General features: G+C 44.7%; 1 pseudogene; it reads left to right on the top strand.

Moving 5' to 3' along the window:
- Positions 1 to 2,809: 2,809 nt before the first annotated feature.
- LOC119565466 lies at positions 2,810 to 17,029 on the top strand (annotated as a pseudogene).
- The last annotated feature ends 7,257 nt before the right edge of the window (positions 17,030 to 24,286 follow it).

Here is a 24,286-nt window from a genome sequence, read left to right as displayed (position 1 = left end):
CAGGTCACCACCACTATTCCATCGCTGGCCATCATTGACCTGAACCTGGAAGGAAAGCCTCTCTCAAGCTCTCTCTGAAACTCTCCTGTTATCTGTCTCTGTTTGTGGCTCTTGAGTTTGCCTATCAAGTGACTTTTTATACCAACTCACCCTTCTTAGCTCAGTTCTGTCCCTAACTACCAGGGAGCGATTAATTGCCCAGATATCAAACAGCGGGGCTGATCAAAGTTCCAAGGGTCAGAGGTATGTGGCCCTCACCAGTGCACTAACAAACAGACCCACGTCCGCTGCTTACTGTGGCCTGTGGCCCAGCTCTGGAGTTCCTACATGGAGAATGAAGAAACAGTCAAGCCCCCACAAATATACCCAACATGCTGCTCACCAAGTCCTACTACCTCCATGCACAGAGTCTGCAACTGTTCCCTCTGAAACTCTCCTTTTAGCCACCTCTGTTTGCAGCTTCCAAAAATTCTTTCTATTCTCAAACCTAGTGGAAGTTCAAGCAATAGTACAAGAAACTTCTTTGCCATCTGTTGCAGATTTTGGAATTCTTACTGGAGCAATTTATCAAGGGCTTCATCATTTCAAATTTAAAAGGTCAGGTGGCTGTGCTGGCATATTTTCCTCCACAGCCATGAAAAGTGACTCTTTAAGGTGGGAAATGAAGAATTTCCTCAAAGCAGCATCTTCATTTCATCCTCCTAAGATTAATTGAGCACTCTCAGGGGACTTCATTTTGGTTCTTAACATACTGATTCTGTGTCCTTTTGAGCCCTTCAGGAAGCTACCTATGTATTTCCTCACCTTGAGGTGGCCTTCCTCGTAGCCATCACCTCTTCCAGGAAGGTTTAGAACTTTGGGCTCTGTTGAGGAATAACACTGCACATTCCTCATCACAATGGTTCTTTGAACAGACCCAGCCTTTATCTCCCAAAATTATCTCATTTTTTTCCAGAGCCCAGACCATATTATCTCAGAGACAAACCCTGGCATGCAGTGGATGTCCGTACAGCCTTCAAGATCTACATCTGTCACACACAGGTTTTTTGCATCTCTGACATTTAAAGGAAAGAAAGTATCAAAATTTACTGTTTCAAGAGGAACAACAAGGAGTCCGGTGGCACCTTAAAGACTAACAAATGTATTTGGGCATAAGCTTTCGTGGGTAAAAACCCACTTCTTCAGATGCATGGAGTGAAAATTACAGATGCAGGCATTATTATATTGACACATGAATAGAAGGGAGTTACCTCACAGTGGAGAACCTTCTCCACTTGTGAAGTAACTCCCTTCTCTTCATGTTGTCAACACTGGTTCTGTAGTGTGTCTTCCTGGTCATTTGTTGATACCGTGTCAAAATTTTACAAGCTGGAAATTCAGGCATCAGTGGGTGCTGCCTCTTCACTAGAAGGGTGCTCCAGGCTGTGGTCTCCCAGGAGTAGAAAAGAAATTTAAAACCCTATATATAGTTCTGGTTTTGTTTTCACCCTTTCCAAAGGCAATGTGCTATGAAAAAAAATCCTATTGGTTAATGGATCTGGATATTTTGAGACAGTATAAGAGAAAAACATATTTGTGATTTACTGTTTTGTGTCCAATGTCTCTTGGTGACAAGTACAGAAACTTTAGTTGCAACAGCAATATACATTTTCATTTTCTAGATGAAGCCATTACATCCATATATATCTGAATGCATCTGTGGTCTTCAAGATTGTGGCTTTGGTCATCCAACGCTTAGCTTCAGTGATCCTGAATGGTGAGGCATCTATCTTCCAGAAAGGATGTTTTATTATTCTGGAACACGGAGAAATGATATGAAAGACTGCACTGTCTATAAACCATGTAGTGGATTGCTGTTGTAGAAATCTCTAACTGGACCATCAATGCAAAGCCACTACTTCCCCATGGTATGATTGCCATAATTTATTTTAGCCAGAATATTAAATATGGAATGTGAAATTATTTATTCTTACATATAATAAGATTATAAATATAATGTAGTTATGTATTAAAATAAACACTTGAAATGGTTGTAATGTCTTATAGCCTTTAGACTCTGTGCAGTTGAAATCTTCCTCTCATCTTACTCTGTTTGCATTCTTGCTTTGTAGCAATTGAACATTCATTATTTAGGTTGGCATGGGAGACTCCCTTCCAAAACAAAAAAATAACCCTCTGTAAAGGCATTGTGGAGCTGTTCCTGGGTGGGGCTACTTATAAATTAGGTCATTAGTTTTCTGTTTTCTTGTGAACCATTTTTGTTAGGCTGAATCTAGTTCTTCACTCCTTTGTGTAGACTTAAGGTAGGGAGAAGCACACATTCCAAGGCTAGCTGCCTCTGTGTGACTTATTTTGAACATTTAATTATGGCATGAGGGAGCTCTCCCACCCTGACCATGAAATATAGCAGTTATTGAATACTCTTCTTTACCAGAAGTGGTGGGTGGCCCTCAGTCGCTTAACTGCACAGCCTGACTACAGCTTCCTCTATGGCAATGTTCCTTGCAGAAAGTGGGATGGGTCTACATTTCCCTTTTTCCTCCCTCTTGATTGCAGTGTGCAGGGCGGAGGCAGTCTTTGTCCCTGTGGTTCTCCTCCTGTCTCCCGAGCTAACTTCCCTTTCAAAGGCACTTCAGACTATGCTGACCCTTCAGGATTCTTCTCTATCCTGGCACCCAGTCAGACATGGAAGTTAGGACACTAACTTGCTTGTTGTAAAGTTTGGCTTCATTCTTATGAATGGTGTTGTGCTATGTGTCTACTTATTGTCTGCTTTGGCATTATGTAGCTGCTGCTTGTTGGGATGAGAGTAGTGAGCAAGAGGGGAAGCATCCACTTTGCAATAAGGTGCATAGCCTTTACAACATGCGAAGCCTATATGGATACAGAGGAAAGTTTGGGCCAGATAGAGCCCTTAAAATAAACTAACAAACCAGCTATGCAAACAGCCCCTTATATCTATTTTTTTCTTGCAGTATCTGAATCAATACAATACAGCACTGATATATTTCTTATCTTTGTGATAAGTCCTATTATTGTGCTGCTGATTCTCTCATTTATGGCTATTGTAGCCTGTCAAAAGATTAATCAAACTCTGATACATCGCCTACATGCACATGATGCTAAACATGGTACAATAGACGGGGCTGATTACTTCAAACATTGGAGACAGTACACTTGCGTTAAATTAAAATGCACCTTATATAAGAGTTAAATTCAATAACAATTGCAAAATATATTTTGGTTTAGAATACTTGAAAAATAACCTGCATATATTAGCCAACTTACCCTGTTTCTTTTGTCAAATTTTAAATGTCAGTCAAAAAATCTGAAACGTTAAAATGTTATGATCAGCCCTTTATTTTAATGACTTCTTTGTTTTTACTAAAAAAAATCTCCCCAATGTTTAGGAATTGCTTGATTATTCTTGTTCCTTTGGAAGTGGCTCAGGATTACCATTTTTTAGTGCAAAAAACAGTGGCTTGTCAAATAACGCTAGTAGAATGTGTAGGCAGGTCAAGAGTTAATCATGTCTTAATTTAGGAAATGAATGATAAGGTAGCAAAATGTAAGAGCATTGAAATCTGAACATTTTGATATCTGTTAAATACTTGTGGAGGATTCTATCGTGACTCAAGACTTTACAAGCCAGTCTTTCTGTGCATAATTATTGTACCTTATATACATTTATTTCATTTTTGTATTAACTTGATATAGATTCTCCCTAGGTGTAGAAAGCTGAGATTTGACAAATCGTTCAACTTTTCTTTAATATCGCCCATTACATTTGACACCAAAACAAATGTGCTGTTTCCTGTCTGAACAGAAGAAATCTAAGTTTATAATGTGGAAATAACTATCATTCTTCTAGCTTTGAAATTGCTTGGTTATGTATCATATTAATGTGTAGTGAATTAAAATTATAGTGTCACATTGGAAACAGTCTCTCAATACAGTGCACCATTACTTAAACCATCCTGTAATTCTAAAGTATTTGTTTATACTAGAACATGATTAATGTAGTCATCAGAACAGATTATTAAGGTTATAGTTTAATGAGAGCAGAAGAATAAGCCCAGTTTGGATAATATCATGCTTTCCACATGCGGATGACAGTGTATTTCGTTGCTCTGGATAAACCTTGTCAAGGCTTCTTGCCATTTGTCATTCTCATGGGTACATCTAATGGCATCGAAATGGCTCCTAAGGCATCCTTGTTGGAGCTGTGAGAATAAGAATATCCTGGCTGGTGCTTCACGTAGCCATTGTGCTGCAGCATGGGAGGAGGGGCCTTTAGAAATATCATCACTGCACCTCTCATATTCAGCATTCTGTTTCCCCAACCATAGGAAGGGAGTTACAGGTGTTCAGAATCACTGTATACAGAGGTGGAGAGAACAGTGCCCTGCGCTACTTCTCTCACTTTTCATTGGAAGGGAAAGAGTGGTGATGGAGGCAGTGGGAGGGGCGTTCTTCCTCAGCATATGGAGTCATTGCTGGCTATCTGAAGCCCCACCCTAACACTGGACTCTCAGCCTCAGGCATCGATGAGGCAGCTTTTAAGATCTGAAGCAGAGATGAATGAGTCTTTCTAAAGAGCCCATTGCCATGTTTCGGCTGGATACCTACTATGACAGTCCTAGCAGAGCCTCTGGAGGCAGCAGGGATAGCATGAGAGTGCATGTCCCCCACTCTCAATCTCATTGTGAGTAGTACCAAAAAGCAGCAAGGAGTAGAAGGAGGTGTGGCAAACCAGCCTGTCCCCAGGCTTGTTGAAGTTTGACATGGTACCTCCCACAGTGGTCTTGCAGTGACCCCCTTACCCTAGGCCTGTAGCCTGCCCACATGAAGAACCTCATTTCTTTGGTGCCTCTGTAATCTGCAATCTGGAAATTTTCCTTATTTGCCAGTTTGATTTAGCAAGATTACAGTGAATTGGAAAGAGACTTTAAAAACAAGTCTTGGATTGGGTTTAAATAGTCTTGGGAAATCAAGTTATGGTAGTTGTATTGGAGAGCTTTTCAATGAAGATAGACTGTTGCTTAGAATAATTTTGAATCCGAAGGAGGATATCTCATTTATTAATCATCTAATAGCCTAATACAAAATTTTGTAGGAAAAGACCATTATGGAGAAGTCTGGTGAAGTCAATGGCAAGGAGAAAATGTAGCAGTGAAAATCTTTTCATCCAGGGATGAGAAATCATGGTTCAGAGAAACTGAAATGTACAATAGCATACTTCTTCACCATGAAAACATACTGGGCATAAATTTTTTCAAGTAAACAATTGCATATTTATACAAATATACTGATTGATAAAATGTGGGATTCTAAGGCAAGTATGTCCAGTAGAATAATAACATTTTAAAGCAAAAGTATTGTATTAAGCATGCATATTGTGTTCTCTCTCTCTCACACACACACACACACACCTGTGCATGAAATTTCTGAAGAGAAACCCTTTTAAAGTATCTGAATTATAAAGATTATAACAAATTGGAAGTGGCAACATTTGTATTTTATCCTTAAATAACTAGTATTTTGCAAGTGGTTGCTCTTCATGTTTTTGTTTTGTTTTTTGGTAAACAGAGTGTGGGAAAGCACTGGATTGGAAACTGTGACACAAGGCATCTCTGATTTTCTTTAAAAACAAAAACAGAAAAACTCAGACTTCCAAGACTGATACCTCATTTTAGGAAAAGTAAGCATCATAAATCACTCACAGATGGTCTCCTTCCTGCAGTTTATCCATTTACTATACACCCCCAGACACCCCTTTATGATGTGGTGCAGTGCAGCAGTGGCTCTGCCTCTGATTTCTTCCTAGCCTTCAGCTGAACTGCCCAGCCTCCACCACCTTGTGGGCTAAGGTGACTTAGCCCTCTAACTTGGTCACATAAGACTTCCACCCTTTCCATGATACCCAGTGTCCAAAATAAACACAAAGACACATAAATACTTTCACATGTCCTGGGCTTGTGCCAAACACCTACTTCATGTATCAAGGGACAGAACTGATTGGGCCCTCAGAAAATTAACCATTTTCTTACTTGTGTGGGGTTTGTACACCCCATCACATGAACATACTGGACTTAATCAAAGCTGACTTTCATTAGGTTTTGGACAAGGTGGTAAAATACAACAATCCAATAACAAAACCATCTATGAGAGATTCCTCTCTTGTTATGCATTGAATGAGTCTGCAGTAAAGTACAATTGGTACTAAAAGCTTGAGAGTCCCTAGCAGGAAGGGAAAGGGGATTGAACTACAGGCGGTAGATGTTCTATTCTTGTCCAAGGTCAGTTTATTTTACAATAGGAATAGTATACTAATTAGAGGAATTTCCATTTTATTTAAGTTTCATTGCATCTGACATGACATCAAGAAACTACAGTACACAGCTTTGGTTAATTACTCGCTGTCATGAAAATGGGTCACTTTATGATTATTTGCAGCAAAATACGGTGGATGCTGATGACTGCCTACATTTGAGACTGTTTTGTTACAAAGATACCAATGTATTTAAAAAAGTAAATAGTGATTCAAGTACATTGGACATTATTATCCTCACATATAAATTGTTAATGTGGCCTATTTAAAGCAAGTCAATATTATGTTTCTCACAACATGAATATTTAGTGAGGCTAGAGTGATAAAATTTGAGGAGGCTCATTTGTAGAAAAAGCATAACTGTATGAATCGAAAGTGACAGGTACAGTGATGCAATTTATTAGAACAGCTTAATAGAATTCAGTTCTGTGTTTGAGAAATGGATGGAACTTTCACAGAGTCTGGTAAAGGCTAAAACAAAGATTTTGGTTGGAGGGCAGATCTGCAGGAGTTCATAAGGAAGCCTGGTTCTAACTTGAGCTTTGTAACTGAGCTTCTATTAAATACTACAACTCTTTATTATGCCTGGCATCATACTGGAGTGGGGTCCTAGAGCTGGAAAATGCTGACTTTTTCTCAACCCCTCTGGGAATAAGGTGCTAGAATGGCAAGGGAGGAAAATGCTACCTCCCCACCTTATGCACAAGGCCACATCATCAGAATTAAAAAGAAATCCAGACCCACTCTCGAAGAGCTAGTCTACACAGAAGGATTACAGTGGTGTAGCTGCATCAGCCCTCTAAGCCAATGGGAGAGAACTCTCCCATCGACTTAATTATGCCACCTCTGCAAGAGACGGTAGCTATGTGAACCGGAGATGCTCTCCTGTTCACATAGCACTATCTATATCGGCACTTAGGTTGGTGTAACTTACATCGCTCGGGTTGTAGATTATTCACACCCCTTAGGCCATGTCTACACTACGAAAGTTCTCTGATTTTACAAAAGTCGATTTTTGGGAACAGATTGTATAAAGTCGAGTGCATGCGTCCACACTAAGCACATTAATTTGGCGGTGTGCATCCACAGTATCGTGGCAAGCGTCGACATTCTGAGCGGTGCACTGTGGGTAGCTATCCCACAGTTCCCACTGCCCATTGGAATTCTGGGCTGAGCTCCCAATGCCTGATGGGGCCAAAAATTTGTCACGGGTGGTTATGGGTAAATGTTGTCAGTCAACCCTTCCTCCCTCCGTGAAAGCAACAGCAGACAATCATTTCGCGCCCTTTTCCCTGGATTGCCCGAGCAGACGCCATAGCACAGCAAGCATGGAGCCCGTTCAGCTCACCGCAGCAGTTATGACCATTGTAAACACTTTGCACATTATTGTACAGTTTATGCAGAACCAGCACCTGAAAAAACAGGCGAGGAGGCGATGGCAGCGCGGTGATGAAGACATGAACACAGATTTCTCTACAACTGCGGACCCCGGCAATTTGGAGATCATGGTGTTACTGGGGCAGGCGAACGCCGATTCTGGGCCCGGGAAACAAACACAGAGTGGTGGGACTGCACAGTGTTGCAGGTTTGGGATGATTCCCAGTGGCTCCAAAACTTTCGCATGTGTAAGGGCACTTTCATGGAACTTTGTGACTTGCTTTCCCCTGCCCTGAAGCGCAAGAATACCAAGGTGAGAGCAGCCCTCACAGTTCACAAGCAAGTGGCAATAGCCCTCTGGAAGCTTGAAATGCCAGACAGCTACCGGTCAGTCAGTAATCAATTTGGAGTGGGCAAATCTACTGTGGGGGCTGCTGTGATGCAAGTAGCTAACGCAATCATTGAGCAGCTGCTATCAAAGGTATTGACTCTGGGAAATGTGCAGGTCATACTAGATTGCTTTGCTGCAGTGTGATTCCCTAACTGTGGTGGGGCTATAGACGGAATGCATATCCTTATCTTGGGACCGGACCACCAGGGCAGCCAGTACATAAACCGCAAGGGGTACTTTTCAATGGTGCTGCAAGCACTGGTGGATCACAAGGGACGTTTCACCAACATCAACGTGGGATGGCCAGGAAAGGTTCATGATGCTCACATCTTCAGGAACTCTGGTCTATTTAAATGGCTACAGGAAGGGATTTACTTCCCAGACCAGAAAATAACTGTTGGGGATGTTGAAATGCCTATAGTTATCCTTGGGGACCCAGCCTACCCCTTAATGCCCTGGTTCATGAAGTCGTACACAGGCACCCTGGACAGTAGTAAGGAGCTGTTCAGCTATAGGTGAAGCAAATGCACATTTAAAGGGTCGCTGGCGCAGTTTACTGACTCGTTCAGACCTCAGCGAAACCAATATTCCCATTGTTATTGCTGCTTGCTGTGTGCTCCACAGTCTCTGTGAGAGTAAGGGAGAGATGTTTATGGTGGGGTGGGAGGTTGAGGCAAATCATCTGGCCTCTGAATACATGGAGCCAGACACCAGGGCGATTAGAAGATCACAGCAGGAAGCGCTGCGCATCAGAGAAGCTTTGAAAACCAGTTTCATGACTGGCCAGGGTACTGTGTGACATTTCTGTTTGTTTCTCCTTGATGAAAACCCACCCCCTTGGTTGACTCTAAATTCCCTGTAAGCCACCCACCCTCCCCCCTTCAATCACAGCTTGCTTGAAAAGGAAATCAAGTCACTATCGTTTAAAAAACATGTATTCTTTATTAATTGATTATAAAAATAGGGAGATAACTCACAAGATAGCCCGGGTGGGGTGTGGGAGGAGGGGAGGAGGGAAGGAAAAGGCCACTTTAAAACTTGTTGAATGACAGCCTTCTGTTGCTTGGGCTGTCCACTGGGGTGGAGTGGTTGGGTGCCTGGAGCCTCCCTCCCCCCCCCCCCCTCACGTTCTTGGGCATCTGGGTGAGGAGGCTATGCAACTTGGGGAGGAGGTAGGGCAGTGAAACAGGGGCTGCAGCAGCAGTCTGTGATCCTGCTGCAGTTCATGAACCTCCACCAGATGCTGGAGCATGTCCGTTTGATCCCGCAGTAGCCCCAGCGTTGCCTCATGCCTCCTCTGATCTTCCTGCCGCCACCTCTCCTCATGTTCATCAGCCACTTTCCTGTACTCTGCTATTGTGTCCCTCCATACATGCTGCTGAGCTCTGTCAGTGCCGGACAACTGCATGAGCTCAGAGAACATTTCATCGTGCGTGCGGTTTTTTTGCTGCCTTATCTGAGATAGCCTTTGGGACGGAGGAGGGAGGCTTGAAACATTTGCAGCTGCTGGAGGAAAAAAAGGGAGTGAAGTATTTTAAAAGATACATTTTACAGAACAATGGCTATACTCTTTCACGGTGAATGACACTATTCACATTACATAGCACATGTCATTTTGGTACAAGGTCACATTTTGCATCTTATATTGAGTGCCTGCAGCTTTGGTGTTAGAGATCACACACGCAGTGTCGGGCAACAGAATTCGGCTTGCAGGCGGCCATGGTAAGCCATAGTCTTTCTGCTTCTGCAACCTTCATAACAGCAGCGCCCTCCTCTCCCATACCAAGCAAAGCACGTTGAGTTGGCCATTCAGTGCTGCGGTTTTTGTGTTAACCTGCAGCAGCAGAAACCAAACTAACCCCCTCCCCATCCACTTCTCTGGGATGATCGCTTTTCCCCTCACTCCACCGCGTGGCTGGTATCAGGGATGATCCCTGCTAGCCAAATGTGAACAGCTCAGCGTTAATGCCCCCCCACCACCACCACGTGGCTAACTGCTGGGAGGATTTCTTTTCAGCCACAGGCAAACAGCCCAGTAGGAACGGCCACCTCTGAATGTCCCCTTAATTAAATTCCCCTATTTCAACCAGGTTACCATGAACAATATCACTCTCCTGAGGATAACACAGACAGATAAAGAACGGATGTTGCTTGAATGCCAGCAAACACCGGGACCATACGCTGCCAGGCTTTGTCATGCAATGATACCAGATTACTTGCTACTAGCATGGCATGGTAAAGTGTCGTACCATGGAGGACAGAATAAGGCTGCTCTCCCCAGAAACCTTCTGCAAAGGCTTTTAGAGTACCTCCAGGAGAGCTTCATGGAGATGTCCCTGGAGGATTTTCGCTCCATCCCCAGACACGTTAACAGACTTTTCCATTGGCTGTACCAGCCACGAATGCATCCCAAGTCCTCAGGGCTACTTAAATCATTAAAAAACGCTTGCTTTTATAACGTGTATTATATTTAAAAAAGGTACACTAACCAGAGGTCCCTTCTCCGGCTTTTGTTGGGTTGGGAGGGTATTTCAGTCAGGGTAATGAAAAGATCCTGGCTGTCGGGGAGAACGGTGTGCTGTGTGCTCTCCTCAAGCTCGTCCTCCTCTTCCTCATCTTCCCCATCCGCAAAATCCTCAGGCATGGCAGAAAGTACCCCATCATCGGAGTCCATGGACAGGGATGGGGTAGTGGTGGTGCCCCCCCCCCCCCAGAATTGCATGCAGCTCAGCATAGACGCGGCATGTCTGGGGCTCTGTCCTGGAGCATCCATTTGATTCTTTGGTTTTCTGGAACGCTTGTCTGAGCTCCTAAAGTTTCACGCGGCACTGTGTTGCATCCTGCTGTAGCCTCTGTCCCTCATGGCCTCTGAGATTTTTTGAAATGTTTTGGCATTTCGTCTTTTGGAACGTAGTTCTGATAGCATGGATTCCTCTCCTCATACAGCGATCAGATCCAGTACCTCCCATTCGGTTCATGCTGGAGCTCTTTTTCGATTCTGGGACTGCATGGTCACCTGTGCTGATGAGCTCGCCTGGCCAAACAGGAAATGAGATTCAAAAGTTCCTGGGGCTTTTCCTGTACACCTGGCCGGTGCATCCGAGTTCAGAGTGCTGCCCAGAGCGGTCACAGTGGTGCACTGTGGGATAGCTCCCGGAGGTCAATACCTTTGAATTGCATCCACACTAACCCTAATTCAAAACAGCGATGTCGATTTCAGTGCTAATCCCCTCGTTAGAGAGGAGCACAGAAATTGGGTTTAAGAGCCCTTTATGTCGAAAAAAATGGCTTCGTTGTGTGGATGGGTGCAGGGTTAATTTGATTTAACGCTGCTAAATCCGACATAAACTCATAGTGTAGACCAGGCCTAAGTGATGTAAATTATACCGAAGTAAGTGGTATTGTAGACTAGCCCTAAGAAAATATACTATACCTTATGAGACACACTCTTCTACACACTTCCTAGAAGATGTATGGCCATCCCAACCTTCATCTCCCCATAGCACAAAGTCCAAGCTCGTTATTAATGGAAAATGCTCTTGCACATATTAAAGCATACATATTGGCTATGTCAGGGTATTCGGTCTTAAGACATGGTGTGAGCAAACAGGCTTTACACACAAACTGGGAGGTATGATCTCAAATATGCCACAGAAGGAGAGTTCCTGTTAGAGGAATACTATCAAGACAATTCAGATTTTGTAAAAAGCTTATATAAAACCTAATCAACAGAATGTTCCCATGACTATCTTTAGCCTTCAGGGCAAACTATTTACTTTTACTCCTTTGAGTGATGGTTCCTGTATGTATTCTACTGTGGGTTCACATGTGCTTATGTCAGCAAGAACAATTTACATGTAGTTTGTTAGTTAAAAATATTTTCAAATAGACGGTTGTATACTATGGTGATTGGGGTAGAATGAGTAAGTTAACAGACTATTTTCCATTCAAGTTTTTTAAAAGGATTGCAGAAGACTATAAACTACCATTTCATGATCTTCTTCCAAGTGATCCTAGTTCTGAAGACATGAGGAAAGTAGTGTGTGTAGAACAGCAAAGACCAAACATCCCTAACAGATGGTTTTCAGATCCAGTTAGTATTTTTTAAAGATAACCTTTTCTCCTTTGAGTGACGGTTCTTGTGTGTATTCTACTCTGGGTGTATATGTGCCTGAGACAGGAAGATTTTTACTAGCAGTGTTTGTTGGTCCACACCTGCGCCCTTCTCCTGCTTGTGCTCTGAACCGAGGTCATTAGGGACAGCGCAGACAGATAGCCTCTTCAGTACCTTTCTGCCACTTGTGGTCTGAGATGGAACCTCTTCAGGATCTGCAGTTTTCTCTGGATTGGTCTATGTTGACTTGTAAATATTTGTAAATAGTTTATACAATCTTACTTTAGCTTTTATAGTTCTTATAGTCTCAGTTAGAGTAAAATTTAGGCTTTTGGGAGGTCTTTCCCTACCTGTTTCTCAAGGTCCTATGTTTCAAGAACCATTTCCTGGTCAGAAATGACCATCTTATATGCCTCTATGGCCTGGGGAACCTCACATCTTCCCAATGTGCTCCATTTGCTGAATCTGTCAAGCATCAGAGTACAGACTGTGATAATTCCTTTGGGATCAAGCAGTGAGGCCCTATTCCAACCCTGCGCTGGCAGACCTTTCCTGTACACAAGGCAGAGGCAGCAAGGAAGCACTTCCAAACCATGGTTACTCTGGTTCTGAAGCTGATAGAGTTAGAAGTAAGGACTCCTCCAGAGAGGAGAAAGAGAAGGGTAGAAAACACTGACAAGAGGCAAGAGAAATTGCTCTCCAGGTCTTCCTCCAAGAAAAGGACCTTCTTTCAGACTCCCTCCAACTCTGGGGAGACTCTGTGCCCTAGCACAGGAGCTCACAAGGAGCATGGTACCAGTCCTCTGGCTCTGAAGAGCAAGAGTGCACCGAAACCAGCATTGTCTGTGACAGCGGGACTATGCCTGGTGCCAACAAGTGAGAAGCCCTGAATGCCACCTACACCGGTGGTAGCATTGTACCTCAATAAAGACTTAATGGTGTTGAAATCCACTGGTATAGAAAGACAGGAGTCCTCACAACTCCTTCACACCTGGGAACAGATTCACTACTCCTGAGGTTATCATCATCATCCTCCTAGATCTTGAATCTCTGATATTGTTGGACACAGTCCTGACAAAGAGATCCTAATAATACTGGTACAGGGAGTGCAAGGAAGGGGGAAGAGTCATTTACTGAGGCCCTCTACTAACCAGGTCATAACAAGACCCACAGTACCATTGGCATTGCCTGTTGAGTCGTAGCCTGCATAGTCTTCATGGGACCTATGGGACATTAATAGGAGAGCATTACCACTGCTGTTGAGACAAAGGTTTAGATAGAGGATCCAGTGTTTCTTGAGCTTCATCCTGATCAAATAGAATTGATTATGCTCCTTTGGACCAGTGTACATTGCTCTGTAGGGTCCACCTCAATTCCTATTTGACCCATCTCACTGGCTGTATTGGGAGCCATAAGACCCATACATGTGATATCCTAAGTCCATACAGGCCCATTGGGAATCTAGACAAACCTCCCTAGCTTAGAGGACCCTGAACCATGTCAGAAGCCAATGGTGGATGAAGAAGATCAGAACCACCAGCTTCAACAAGGCTACCATCACCCTCCCCAAATGAGGTGGAAGCACTGTCCATCCCACGTCATGACTACAGGCAGTTTCAAAATCTGCTGAGGAAGGTCACTGACATACTCCAAATGCTCCTAGAGCAGTGGTTTTCAAACTTCGGGTTGTGACCCAATACTGGGTCACGGAATGCAAGGCATTGGGTCACCTTGCACATCACCCAGGGACCCTGGTGGCTGACCAGTGAAAACTAGTAGTCCCTACCTGTTCTGACACTGCGCTGCACCCTGGAAGCAGCCAGCAGCAGGTCCGGCTCCTAGGCAGGGGGGCCACAGGGCTCTGTGTGCTGCCCCAGCCCGGAGCACCAGCTCTGCACTGGTTCCCGGCCAAGGGGAGCTGGGTGGGGGGGTGGTGCCACTTGCACACCTCCGTCTAGGAGCCGGACCTGCTGCTGGCCGCTTATGGGGCACAGCGCAGTCCACGGTGCTAGGACAGGCGGGAAGCCTGCCTCTGCACCTCGGCTGTTCCGCTGACCAAGAGCCGCCAGAGGTAGGTCCGCACCCCAACCCCATGCCCCCATTCCCTGCCGCAGCCCTCAGCCCTCCAAACCCGGAGCCCCCTCCCGCACCCCAGCCCACAGCCCCCCCCCCACCCTAAACCCCGCATTCCAGGCCCCACACCGCAGCCCTCACCCCCGCCCAACCCTCTGCCCCAGCCCAGAGCCCCCTCCCACACCCCAAACCCCTCATCCCCAGCTCCATTGGGTCACAGGCATCAACAGTTTTCTTCAACTGGGTTGCTGGAAAAAGTTTGAAAACCATTGCTCTACAGGAGGTGCAATACACAATTCATAAATCTCTGGACATCTATAGGCTGTGGGACCCAGTAAGATGACACTTCCCATCAATGAGGCCATCCTAGGACTTGCCAAAGTGGTCTGGTATACCACAGCCACCTGTGCCCCCACTTCAAAAAGAACAGAATAGTATTTTGTGCTAGCCAAGGGAGCAGAATTTTAATTTACACACCCTGTCCCAAATTCTTTAACAGTCCAAGCAAATAGGCAGACAGCATCAACCCAGATCCACCCATTCTGTTAAGGAAGCTAAGCATCTGGACCTTTTCAGAAGGAAGGTTTTTACTTCCACTAGTTTGCAGTTCTGAATAGGAGAATATCAAACATTAAATGTCTAAGTATAATTTCATTAACTGTATGTAGTTTGCTGAATTTGCTGAAAAACTTCCCCAGGAGGATAGGCTGCAGATCTAGGTGCTCATCAAAGTAGTGAGTGCTCACTAGGTAAGTCCTCCCAGCCTCAGCTGATGCAGCAAATATAGCCTCCTGTTCAGTGGCAATGGCTATATTCTTATGTCAGGTGTTGTGACTCCTATCCTATGAGTTCCCTAAGAAGACTGATTTACAATGGAGGATTTGCCTTTTGAGGGAAACAAGCTGTCCAGTGAAAAGACTTGTTACATTCATTGAAGGACTCACATGGGCAATTGTCCATTCATTAGGGATCTACACTCCAGCAACAGCCAGGAAATACCACAGGCCACAACCAGACAAACCCCTACCAGCATCTCAACCCTTTTATCACCAGAGGGGCTATGAACTACCACAGAAACAACGTAGCAAACATTCCACCTTCCTACCCCAACCTCTCCCTAAGAATCACTTTTGATGGGACCTTTGACAGCTGCAAATCAATCCAGTTACCACATCCATCCACACAGGTTTTCCTAGCTCATGTGCTAGCTGCCTAGCTCATTTCTCCCAAACTTGGCATATAATGACAGACAAATGTGTTCTCAACATCCATTCATACGAGCTACACCATAGTTTCCCGCCCCCCTTTTACTTATCCCTCTCATGAGAAGATACTCAGTCATGAATCATAGACTCATAGAATATCAGGGTTGGAAGAGACCTCAGGAGGTCATCTAGTCCAACCCCCTGCTCAAAGCAGGACCAATCCCCAATTTTTGCCCCAGATCCCAAATGGCCCCCTCAAGGATTGAACTCACAACCCTGGGTTTAGCAGGCCAATGCTCAAACCACTGAGCTATCCCTCCCTCCTGCCTCCTTCTTCTGGGAGCCACAGAACTTCTTCAACACTGGGGAAAGGGATTTTACTCAAAATATTTTCTCATCCCCGAAAAGAAGGGAGGGTAGGGACCTGTCTTAGATCTCAGCTCAATGTCTTTAGTTGCAGACTGAGGTTCAGAATCATCACTTGAGCATCAATGATTCCCTTGCTTAACAAAGGCAATTGGTTCACAGCTCTTGCTATAAAGAATGGCTGTTTCCTCACAGACATCCACCCCATACATATAAGATTCCTGAGGTTTGTAGTAGGCATGAACCACTATCAACACAGAGTTCTCCCTTGCAGCCTTGCAACAGCTTCAAGGGTATTCACACAGGTGGTAGAAGTTGTGGCAGCTTACTCCTGTTGCCACAGATCATCAGTTTTGCCCTACTATGATGAAGGTTACTGATGGGGAGATGTCATCAGGAGGTACTGACAGGAACCTTAACCCTGCCCCATCTTTTACATTCTCTGGGACTCTGCATGAACACATTCAAGTCTGGTTTAGTCCCACACAGACCACAGAGCTTATCGGGGCAATCCTGGACTGAATCAGTGCCAGAGTTTATGTACCTCGGGACGAAGTCCAATCCATAAAGGAACTTATCAGTCGGCACGTCTCATCCTTCTAGGTCACTTGGCTTCCTGTGTCTATGTGTAGGGATATGATTTTGTCATGGTAAAATTATGCATAATTCATGGCACAGTCACAGTAAAAAACAGATTTCACACTATGGCCACAGCAACCTTGTAGACCCTACTGTCATGCATTAACAGTTTTGTTAGTTCACTTTGATGTAGTCCTCTTTAAAATGGGACTAGATCCAAATGAATGAACTATTAATCAGTGCTTGACCCACACCCGCAGACCCCTGTCCCCAATGCAGAGCTCTTAGAAAGGCAGGGCTGGATCTTTGCCAACCTCATCCTGAGTCCCCTGAGGTGAATGCTTCTATTCTCTACCTTCTTTCCTCCTTGTAAATCCCCCAGTCCTTGACATCCCCATTCCCCTCTCCTCCCAGCTTCCCCAATCTCCGACTTCTCCCCGCTCTCTTCCAGCTCCCCTCTTCTCCAACCCCCTTTCCCATCTCTCTCCCTAGCCCACCTCTCAGACCTGGTGCCTGAGCTTGGTGCTTCATTGGCAGATCCCAAGCTCCAGTACCCTGCACTGGAGAAGTCCCTTCATCCCAGCGGGAAGTGAGAGGCACTGTCCCGTGCTCTGGCCTGCCGCTTGGCAATGATCCACTCTAGCTTGCCACATCCCATCCCAGCCACACCTCCCGCAAGGTCAGAGATCAGGAGAGCTGGGGGAGGGAGAGTCAGGGACACAGGGCAGGGGATTGGGGATCAGGCCAGGTATGGGGAATAAGGGACCAGGTGAACTGGGAGGAAGAAGGAATTTGGGGATCAGGCAACCTGGGGATGAGGGATGGGGTTTGAGGACTGGAGGATGTACAAAGGGTAAAGGGCAGAGAATGGGAGCTGTCACCACAGAGGATTTGGGGGAGGAGGGGGGACAAAGTCCCAGCCCTGACCCTTCTAGGAGTTCTTCACTGGGGATATGGCTCTGTGGGGTGTGAGGAAGTCAGAGTAGAAGGGAGAATAGAGATGGGAGCAAAGCTGAGGAAGGCAGAGGGGGGTGTTAGATGCAGGGGGAGGCAGGAATGGAGTAGAGCAGGCTGGGTGGGTGCAGAAGGGAGGGGGAGGCAAGGGCAGAGGCAGGAAGGCAGGTTAGAGACAAGGCAGTAGATGGGCCAGGAGCAAAAAGCAGATAGATATGTAAGGAGTAGTGATGAGTAGAAGGGATGCTGTATTGGGTGCACAAAGGGAGTTATAAGTGGGGGATGAGGTGGAGGTAACAGGTAAGGGAGGAGGGAGCAGTTGGGGTAGGGAAGGAAGCAGGGCAGAACGTGGGGGTAGGTAACCAATAGCGGGGGGAGGGCAGATGATTAAAATGAACTAATTAACTGTTTGTTAATTTGCTTTGACCTAGTCCTGTTTCAAAAAGGATTAAATCATAGCAAACTAACTAACCGTTTGTGGCATCTCGGTCCATATAAATGGCAAAAATTCAAGGTTCTGTGGCAGAGGTGACCATTCACAGTGGAGTTGAAAGAAATGACAAAATGAACAGGTTCTGTGAGTGTTGACCACTGTTACAGAATTGTATCCCTAGCTGTTTGACATGCTTCATGAGTCTTCATTGTAGTTTCAGACAGGCTTGGCTACATATAGTATATGTGCCTAGCAGATAGAGTATGGACAAACTAGTTTCACTGCCCCACAAAGTAAGAGCTTCTCTCACCTAGTAGGAGAAGAGGGAGCAGGTGTATGTAGGGGGGCACCTTCATTCTTCCCCTACCTGAAAAGAGGTTGATCACGGATGCCTCTTTAGTTGTGGCACTCATCTAGATGAGCATGTAGTGCAAGGGGTATGGACTCCCCAGGAATCCTGGTGGCACATAAACCTCCTAGAACTGCAGGCAGCCATTCATACAAACCCTATGTGTTGAAGTGATACCAAACAACATGACAGCAGTGTTCTGCATCAACAAACAAGGGGGAGCAAGGTCCACCCCTTTGTGTATAGAAGCTACCAGTCTTTGGAACTAGTATATTCGTCACCAGATCACCATGTCTGCAGTACACCTCCCAGTGAAACACAACCGATTGGCAGACAGCCTCAGCAGATACTTCTTCAAGGACCACATGATTTAGTGGTATGCAGAACATATTTTGACCGATAGGGGTCTTAGTCTTGGGGCTGCTTTGATCTCAAGAGAACAGACAGTGCCCACTCTACTGTTCCGGGAAGCTCAACGTCTCTAGGCTACCTGGTAGCCTGGTATTTGGGTGGCTGTCGAACCTAGAAAGGACACGTTCAAGCCATCCTTAACAGTAATAGGATGGAGTTCACAAGAAAGTGCTATACAGCAAAGTGGAAAAGATCTTCTGTCTGGTGACGGTATTACCAGGTAACCTCAGAGGATTTTGATATCCCCATCATATTGGAATATGTTCTTTCTTTAAACACCTCACTGTGACATTGCACCCCATAATGCTTTATGGAAATATGCTTATGAAAGTAAATCTGACATAATTGGAATATGTTTTATGCTAGCTATGCCATGTAACATATCTCCGCAAAGGTTATGATCTACTGGATATATTCATCCTATTTGTATGCATGCATCATTTTTGTATTCAAAGTTATGAATATTGGCTATGTACTTGTTTAATTTTAAGTAGCCTCAGTGAAGCAGTTGGTCAGCTTCCTGAGAAAAGACTATTCTCAGTAAGTGTCCAATCAAGAAACACTTAAGCTAACAATGAACATGGAGATGCCAATTCACATCTGAGATTTCCCAGGAATGTGGCCTGGCTGGTAAGGAACTTAGTCATGCATGGGCATGTGACTTACCCATGTGACTCCAAAACTCCATCTTGGAGCTGGATTCTGGATAGGAGGAAGTCTCCACCCATAAGAGAAAGTCTATTTAAGCCCCTGGGAGACCCCACCATTTTGTCTTCAGCTGGCTCAAGAGATAGCCTCTCCACCCCCCAAGGGTACCTGAAAGAAACTGGAACAAAGGACAGTAACCACAGGGGTGTGAGTAATTGCTGGACCCAGACTAGAAGGAGGCTAGTCTGTAAAAGAAACTTACTGGGTGATTTTCATATGTAATCACTTTCTTACTATATTAGGTTTAGAAGTTATTTTATTTTGTTTGGTTTGTTCTGTCTGTTATTACTTGGAGCCACTTAAATCCTACATTTTGTATTTAATAAAATCACTTTTTACTTATTAATTAACCCAGAGTATGTATTAATACCAGGGGGGAGGGGGGAGGCAAACAGCTGTGCATATCTCTCTATCAGTGTTAGAGAGGGTGAACAATTTATGAGTTTGTCTTGTATAAGCTTTACACAGGGTAAAACAGATTTATTTGGGGTTTGGACCCCATTGGGAGCTGGGCATCTGAGTGTTGGAGACAGGAACACTTCTTAAGCTGTTTTCAGTTAAGCCTGCAGCTATTCGGGGATGTTGTTCACACCTGGGTCTATGTTTGTAGCAGGCTAGTGTGTCTGACTCAAACAAGGCAGGCACTGAAGTCCGAAGCTGCCAGGGAAAATGGGTTCAGAGATAGTCTTGGTAAATCAGGTGGCAATTCCCAAGGGGGTTTCTGTGATCCAACCCATCACACTCACATCTGTCTCTTAGCTCCCTACATGTGTACCTTGTGGCTATCAGTGCCTGTCACATGCACCCTTCCTCCACTCTCCCATCCCCTGATTAAGAACCACTCTATCTTTTGCTCATCCTGATCCTGTGACTGTATGTTTTCTGAAAGGTCTGGTCAGAATCTTTCTTCCTGTGATGAGACCTACCCCAACATGGGACCTCAATCTCGTTCTTTTGGCATTAACAAATGCTCTGTTTGAACCCTTGGCCTCATGCTCCTTAACCCATCTCAGTGAATTTTGCCTGTCTAGTTGCCATCACCTCAACTAGAAGGGTAGCTGAGCTTTATGATTGATTCACCTTATGCAATCTTCCATAAAGACAAGATTTCTTTTAGATTACATCCTAAATTCACCCCCAAAAGTCATCTCAGAATTCCATTTGAATCAGACACTTCACTTACCTAAAATACTTAATTAACTTTAGGAAAAACAAATAAAAATGCACATATACATGTCCAAATCATTATAATTTATCTATGTAGGGTTTGGTTTTTTTTGCAGACTCAATAATACAAATAATGTGCAGTTGTCTCTATTCTTTAGAGGACCAAAACAGAATAGAAACACAAATAAGACTTTGAACATTCTTGTCTTTTTTCTTGTTGTTTCTTTTGCTTTTTTGGGTTTGTGGGTTTGTTGGGGTTTTTTTTTTTAGACTTGCTAGCTATAAGTAAGTGTGCTGTGAAAAGTGATATTTGTATGTTTGTTAATATCACTTTTCACAGCAGATTTACTCAGCCCTGGCAAGCCAGGGGACAAATTAAGCCCTGGATGGGGAGATAGGTACAGAGGCAGCAGGGGGCAGGGGGTGTGGGGCATTGGGGGTGGCAGCAGGGGCCAGAGGTGATGGGGGTGGGTTAAGCTCAGGGACAGAGCCCTCCACCACACAGCTAGGGAACAGAGCCCAAAGCCCCACACCCAGGGAACAGGGCCTGGGGACAGAGCCCAAAGCCCCGTGGCTGGAGCCTGCCGCCCACCACCCCAGAACTGAAGCCCAACCCCACCACTCCCTGGAAGGTGGGGAACTCACTAGCTGCCTGCTCCTCCAGCTTGTGTGTCTCCAGAGGGAAGCGGGACCCAACCATTGCTGGTGGTCCCTGGGGAGGGGCTGCTGCTTTGCCCGCCGCTCTCCCAAACCACTGCCCAGGAGGCTGTGGCCACAAGAAAAGCCCCTGATGGCCGCATGTGGCCACGTCTGAGAAACGCTGAGTTAGAGGCTACCCTTCCTCTACAGGGTGAGAGGAACCACTTGACTAGAACCCAGATGGCTTCGGTAGTCTCACTCTGGGACATTCCTCCTAATAGAAATTCACAAAGCAGCAACGTGGGGATCTGTTTGCACCTTTGTGAGACATTACACCTTGGTGCAAGCTTCTGTAGCTGACACATCCTTTGTCACAGCAGTCCTCCAGTCGTTGATACTCTTGTTAAGAGAACTGCATCAGTGGAGGCAATAATAGGAAATCTTCGAGAAAATGTCTAATCTAGGCAAAGCACTCGATTCTGTTCAGTTGTACTGAATCACCCTCCAGAGGACTGTCACTGCTAGCTAGCTGCCTACCCTAGAGATCTGAAAGGGTATTGTTATAAAAGAGTGAGTTGTCAGTAATTGTACTCTAAATGACAGGTTTCAGAGTAACAGCCATGTTAGTCTGTATTCGCAAAAAGAAAAGGAGTACTTGTGGCACCTTAGAGACTAACCCATTTATTTGAGTATAAGCTTTCGTGAGCTACAGCTCACTTCATCGGATGCATACTGTGGAAAATACAGCAGATGTTTGTTTTTATACACACAAATCATGAAAAAATGGGTGTTTATCACTACAAAAGGTTTTCTCTCCTCACACCCCACTCTTCTGCTGGTAATAGCTTATGTAAAGTGATCACTTTCCTTACAATGTGTATGATAATCAAGGTGGGCCATTTCCAGCACAAATCCAGGTTTTCTCCCCCCCCTACACTCACACAAACCCACTCTCCTGTTGGTAGATAAGCTGTTTAGATAAGCTATTACCAACTGGAGAGTGGGTTTGGCGGGGGTGGGGGGGAGAGAAAACCTGGATTTGTGCTGGAAATGGCCCACCTTGATTATCATACACATTGTAAGGAGAGTGATCACTTTACATAAGCTATTACCAGCAGGAGAGTGGGGTGTGAGGAGAGAAAACCTTTTGTAGTGATAAACACCCATTTTTTCATGATTTGTGTGTATAAAAACAAACATCTGCTGTATTTTTCACAGTATGCATCTGATGAAGTGAGCTGTAGCTCACGAAAGCTTATGCTCAAATAAATGGGTTAGTCTCTAAGGTGCCACAAGTACTCCTTTTTTGTACTCTAAATGTATCATCATAGAAGATCTACACTAGCCCTCCCTCCCACCTTTCCATTTCAGAGATTTAAAGGAGTCTGTATGTAGAGAATGGGGGCTTTAATAACTTGAACCCTGCTTCCAAAGGAGGTGTGTGCATACCCACAGTGGTTAACTACTTTGAAATTCATTCTGTGGTTCATGGTAGGTCATCCAACTTTTCCTGTAGTGTGCATTTACAGAGTACCATGTCATTAAGGAGAACAATCTTTACTGGTAAATTACCTTTCTTTTGCTATTAAACTTCCCTGCATATGTAAGTTTTCCATTACATATCTAAATTAGAAACTAAAATATTTGGGTTAGCATTTGGTTCTAACGTGTTTATGTTCAAAATATTAGAACAGATTATTGATACTTGACTCAAACCATAGTGTATATTGGGAGTAATGTGTGAAATTAACTAAATGTCTTTTACATTTTTTAAAATCATTTAAAACTCTAGCACGTAATTATTTTTATTGTGCTTGGTTTAGACTCTAACAGCTCTTGCAAAACTGATGAAGGAATACTGGTATCAGAAACCCTGAGCAAGACTTACAGCTTTACACATCTGAAAGACTAGTTAAAATCAGCAATTCACTGGAAAAAATAAAAGCAGACTACTAAAAGACTTGTTTTGTGTATGAACTCATCAGAGACCAGATGGGTGAAATCTGCTAGACAGTGTACATAAGAAGAACACAGAAGTTTAACACACTTCAAAATGGGCAGATGACATGATGGCAGTATTCTCTTATTCCATACAACTGTTATACACCACTTACTGAAATTCAAGTATTCTTTAAAACTCTCTTTTGGCACTTTCATTAGAAAGTTTAGTTTACTACTGCTAACATTTTTTTTATGAACACTTATATTAATTAATATGTTTGTTTAATCTTTGATACATATTATAGATTTAACTTTTACGATTTAAAATGATGTAGTTCCAAACAGCAGTTCAGGAAAATGGAGAAAGTAAAGTAGAAAAAATGAGATTTTCAGTGGCTTGTGTGGTAAATGTGTGCTTGTGTTTGTGTTTACATCAGTATGCTTATTTGTTAAAGGATAATTGAATATTAACTTATACATTCAGAAACTTTAGTGACTACTACATTAAAATCCAGCAATTTTACTGGCTAATAACTGACAAGTTATTTCCTGCATCCCGCCAAGCTCCTCCCCTTCCTCCCCGGAGTTATTTCCTGCAGCCCACCAAGCTCCCCCAGGGCAACCAGGGGGCTCCGCACGCTTCCCCTGCCCCTACTGCTGCCATTGGCTGGGAACCACGGCCAATGGGAGCTGCAGGGGCAGCATCTGCAGACAGGGAAGCATGTAGAGCCGCCTGGCTACGCCTCCATGTAGGAGCCGGAGAGGGGACATGCCACTGCTTGAGGTAAGTGCTGCCAGGAGCCTGCACCTCTGACCCCCTCCCATGCCCCAACCTCCTGCCCCAACCCCCTGCCCCAGCCCTGATCCCCCTGCTGCCTCCAAACCCCTCTGTCCCAGCCCAGAGCAACCTCCTGCACCCCCAACCCCTCATCCTCAGCCCCACCCCAGAACTTGCACCCCCCAGCCAGAGCCCTCCCCTCCGCATCCCAACCTGGAGCCCCCCCCACATCCTGAACTCCTCATTTCTGGCCCCACCCCAGAGCCCACATCCCCAGCAGAGCCCTCCCACAACCCAATCTCCAATTTCACGAGCACTCATGGCCCGCTATACAATTTCCATACCCAGATGTGGCCCTCTGGCCAAAACATTTGCCCTGGTGTAGGGGATGAAATTTTGCCTGTGCTGCTTCCCCCACACCACTCTAAGGGCTTGTAGACACCAGCGCTTACTTCAGTATAATTTAAGTC

The sequence above is a fragment of the Chelonia mydas genome, chromosome 2, assembly GCF_015237465.2.
Source record: "Chelonia mydas isolate rCheMyd1 chromosome 2, rCheMyd1.pri.v2, whole genome shotgun sequence".
Taxonomy (NCBI): domain Eukaryota; kingdom Metazoa; phylum Chordata; order Testudines; family Cheloniidae; genus Chelonia; species Chelonia mydas.
This window is presented reverse-complemented; position numbering and strand designations above follow the sequence as displayed.